This window comes from Saccostrea echinata, unplaced genomic scaffold (genome assembly GCF_033153115.1).
Source record: "Saccostrea echinata isolate AGI-Se365-2 ecotype Australia unplaced genomic scaffold, CSIRO_AGI_Sech_v1 ptg000011l, whole genome shotgun sequence".
Taxonomy (NCBI): Eukaryota; Metazoa; Mollusca; class Bivalvia; order Ostreida; family Ostreidae; genus Saccostrea; species Saccostrea echinata.
This window is the reverse complement of record NW_026889760.1, coordinates 1,460,923-1,465,834: the sequence shown is the minus strand read 5'-3', so window position 1 is coordinate 1,465,834 and position 4,912 is coordinate 1,460,923. Positions and strand designations below refer to the sequence as shown.

The 4,912-nt window shown below is 30.6% G+C and overlaps 1 long non-coding RNA gene across 1 annotated transcript; it reads right to left on the bottom strand.

Moving 5' to 3' along the window:
• Window positions 1-1,116: 1,116 nt before the first annotated feature.
• On the bottom strand, window positions 1,117-3,865 carry LOC133184902 (uncharacterized). Its single transcript, XR_009720865.1, has 3 exons — window positions 3,761-3,865; window positions 1,918-2,000; window positions 1,117-1,282 (listed from the first exon to the last, which is right to left on the bottom strand). It is a non-coding gene; the product is annotated as an uncharacterized LOC133184902 (long non-coding RNA).
• Between the last annotated feature and the right edge of the window lie 1,047 nt (window positions 3,866-4,912).

The following is a 4,912-nucleotide window of genomic DNA, read 5'->3' as shown; positions in this document are numbered from 1 at the left end:
GCTACATTTCAAAAAAGTCCTTACTCCTCTATAACTTTCGTAGTTTACACTTGTACTAAGTGCGTTGGACCGAATTATCGTGAAGACCAAAATGGCAGTATAAATAGGCAAAATTTTCAATGATTTCAATTTCAGGGCCAGGAGGGCTGTTAAAAACAATTATAAGGAATGTTTTATTGTGGAAACAGTGAAAGAATATGTTAGAAACACAGGTTTAGTAATATTTTGAGATGACAGTTTTAAAAACACTGAGAAATAAATCGAGAAACAGCGCACAAAAAGTGCACAATAAATATACAGTTTTTTCTATGGGTGGCACTGTAGCTCTCCCGTCTGTCAATATATATTTTTTCAGAGAGCTACAGTTCTGCAGCTAACACTTAAGATGAAAAATAAACAAAATAATTCTTCTAAAATAGTTTCTTGCAATTGCCCCCATCACTCAACTACTATTCTCTAAAACTATCTGTACATTATACCTAAAGCCTCCGGCTTGTGCACCATGTGTCAAACCCTGACTACTTTTTAAGAATAGTGCATGCAAAATACAACACTATTATATAAATATGCACACTTCATGAGTTCCCTAGTTCATTGAATAAAGGTACACATACTTTCATTTTACATTTAAGGACATATGCAAGATACCTTACCTACTGATAATTTTTCAAGATATTCTAAATTTAAACTTATAATACATGCACCATATAACATATTTTTAAACAAAAAATCAGCATGCATTTCCAGGGATTTTGAAAAGATATTAAAGTTTGAAAAATTTTGCATTATTAAAAGAAAAATGTACAAAAATTACAAAACATAAATTCCAGATTTTTTTATCAAAATTGTTTTAGAAGAGATTTACAAATCCATATATAGACAATAAAAATATTGCACACAGGTCCTTCATTTAGTGGAACTCTTCAACTCCAGGGAAGAACCCAATAAAGTGCAAACTACGTTGCGTATGACCTTAAATGCCCGTTTATATAAGAGAAAAATAAATTAAAGAACTTGTTCTAATTAAAATAATGGAAAAAAAATCCTTATTTAAGCCTTTAAGTTTAATTTTTAATTAAGAAATTTTACAGATGAATAAAAAGAGTAATATACAATATAATACTTCTTAGATTAATTCTCTTGGTTCCATTCATTAGATATTCAATATTCGAGTCAACACTCTATACATGAATGAATTATCAAAAGTTTTGTCCTTAAAGTTTTCAATGGATCCACAGATCATGAGGTGATGTCTCCTTTTATGTGTATGTATCTGTGTACACTGAAAAAAAAGAAAGTCACTGTGTGATGAAAAGGATAAACCAGAAGTCTCTGATGAGACTGTAGCTCTACTGGTCTATATGTATAACAAAGAAAAAGTAACACTTGGATTTGAAACTTTGCAACAGACAGCAATAAATAGAATTATGTATCTAAGTGTAGTCTACTTGTGTGCCACATTATATTGAAATCATACCAAAATTGTAGGTGGAGTAGCGTTTTAAAGGAATTTTACAGAAATTTCTATTTTTAGTAACCATGGCAGCACCGTTCATTGAAATGTACCTTAGTGCAGTCTAAGTTATATTGAAATCAGAATAAAACTGTAGGAGGAGTAGTGTTTTGAAAAATTACAAACAGATGGACAGCTAGACAGACAGACAACTAGACGCCATGGACAGACAGACAGACGGACAGCTAGACGGATGGACGAGGGACACCTTCCTATCCCATAAGCTCTTCTGGTCCAGTAGAGCTAAAAAAAATATCAAATTTTATTTTTTTTCAATGTTAAAGAAATAAAACTGCAAAATTAAATTGTAAATGGTTGGTTGCGTACTAATTATTCAAAGTAGTTTTTGTTGTATGGTTTGAAAAATTTTATTATTCATTCTCTCTATTTTCACAAAGAATTACCTTTGCATTTCTTGTATCTACAAGGGGGACAAATCTTCAAGTGGTACATGTACACTATATGTCAGCTACTATACCTTCATTTTCTGTTAAAGAAAAAAAATAGAATAAATCATACAATACCAATTACATGTATAATAACAAAGCATGGATTAAATTTTTCACTAAAATTAGAAAATGAATTGAATATCGATCACTCAAATTTCTCGATCCAGCCAAAATGACTGACACTAAAATTTACCCCTACTGAGGTCGAAGTATAAAAGTATAAATTATTTTTATCTATCAATATACCATAAATGAAACTTTGTGCATGTTCTGCATTCATTTACCGGTATCTGTATTATAGTAGTTTTATGCCCTTGAGAATTTTTCATGATATCATGCCATAATATTTCCATGCCTGTTTTTTTTTCTCTGTGGTAACTCTTTGAAAGTTAGCGGAATTGATTTCTTGATAATTCTATCGGAATGTAAATTAGGCAGGTCGATAGGTCAGGAGCTAAGAAGGCCTAATATGCATGAAAATCTCGTGCGCACCTGTCTCTGTGTCTGACGCTAAGGAGGCTAAATATGCATGTAAATCTCGTGCGACTACCTTTGTGTTTGACTTCAGTGGGTGAGGACTATTGAAATTGGCATGGGAGTCCTTGTGTAATTTAAATCTATGTCTACATTAACATTGCAGGTTATCCTGCAACATTCACGAGAATGCGGTCTTTATTTCTTAAACATCCAATATCCTATCAATTCTAATAAAAAATCATATTATTAGTAAGAAAGCTAGAACTTTTTTTTATTTCATTTCCAATTAATAGAAAAAATATTTTTACAAATAAATATGTAAAATAAAAAAGTCCTAGCATTTTTGTCTTTTATAATTTACTTACACATAAGCATCTACATGATGTATATTTTTTCCCCTCAAAAGAACATGAACATAACTTAATAATGATATTCCTAAGTATGTATTCATGGTATAAAAAATGAGTTTAGCAGTATAAAGATTGATTTTTCACTCAAAGTTTTAAGACTGTTTTTCAGAGATAAAAAAAAACAAAAAAACATTGATTATATCAATAATCATGTGGGTACATGTCCTATGTAAACTTCAGAGGATCAACCAATTTTCTAACAGAGAATTAGTAATTTGATATTTGGATACTTCCAAACAATATAAGTAGGAGTTTTGGGGGTTATTAATTATGTCCATCATGACATGTACTATAAGCACTGACCCCCCATATCTCAAAATTTATCTTGACACCAAAAAAAAAAAAAAAAAAAAAAAAAAAAAAAAATAGTACTTGCAACACATGCAATGTTTGTTAATCCCTAGTACACTACAGTAGTAGGATACTTTTAACCATGTCTGAGAGAAGATAATTAATTTTCTAATCAGTAATGCTGATGACTGTGATCAAGATACTTATAAATTGTAACTTGCAAATTACAGACAAATTTAGACATGACAGTATAATTTTTTTAAGTACAATCATCAGCTAGTGTACACATTGAGAATATTCGAACGAACGAATACTAGCCTACAACGTTGTCATTGAGGAAATTCGAACGAAAGAATAATATTCCGATGTGTATAATTTTCTGACGATTATTTACTTTGTTAACTTGTATAATGTACTACTGAATAACCCCATCGACTGCTAGCTCTGCAAACACTTTACAGTGACAGAAATTCATAAGATTGTTTCATCAGTTAACGAGGAATCAGGATGATCTATAGATCTTTAGACTTCAAAAAAAAAAAAAAAAGAATCTATGAGCCATGTATTAACATGCTTTAAATGAAATAAATAACAAATTCAATAACTCTAGATCTACTTACAAAAATAGAGCAGGTCTTCGTCATAATTTTGTTTACAAACATCATGTGGAAATTCCAATATCCTCATAATCTTGTCGCCGTTTTTTTTTTCTTTGGTTGGTATTGGGTAATTCTAGGAATATAATGCATCCGTCTGCACAGAATTTTTAAGAAGTGAATCCATAGATAGAATATTACTGCTTCTTTTTATTTATTGGTTTATCTTTTTTTAATTTAAACAATGGATAGTTCACGAGAAAACAAAGAAATGAAATAAATTATCAGGCCTATTTTTTCAGATTTTTTTTGTTGTTGTTGTAAATACTGCCATGGGTAATAATGGTAATTAAAATGCCCAATACCAAAAATATTAACATTTTATATAAATGGGACATCATCATGATCATTGAGAACATGATAAGAAGGAGGAGGGGTAGTGGACGGGTGGGTAGTCTCTCTGTATCTCTAGAATAAAAATTAATGTTTCCCTTGAAAAGTCAAGAAAATTTTATTTGCATGGTCAGTGGGATATTCAGTACAAGTTTAAAAGTCCAGTCAGTACATAGCCTCAATAAAGCCCCTTCTTCTTCTTTTAATTCACGACATTTTGATATATTGTTAACCTTCTATGATGTTCAAAATTGTATCATTCACCAACCATCCTTCATGTGATAATCAATAGTAACCAATAAATTTTTGTCACTTCAAATCCCATTTTTGTGAAATGTAGAATGAAAAATCAAAAGGTATACGAGCATTCATTTTACTTTCATAAACATGATTTAAGTTTATATTTTCGAATTTTTTGACAAACGTTTGTTTGTATCATCTGTCCTTAAGGGGGGGGGGGGGGGATGCAATTTTATATTAATTGTTTGCTATCAATTATGAACGATGTAAAATTGTTTGGATTTAATTTTTAAATTGAAAATGAAAAAAAAATTATGACTTAATCCAAAGGTTTAGTAAAAGCATGGAGTTTGTTTTTCATGAATTTCTATTGTAGATTCATTTGTTAAATCGACTTGCTGTGTGTTAATATCCCTTGTGTATGTTTTGTTAGTTCCAAGCAAATTGTGACAGTTTTGCTACCTGGGGAAAACAAAAGACTCTTAAATGCCTCTAGGTATATACATACATGTATCATACCCTATGGAGATCTGGGGTGAAGAT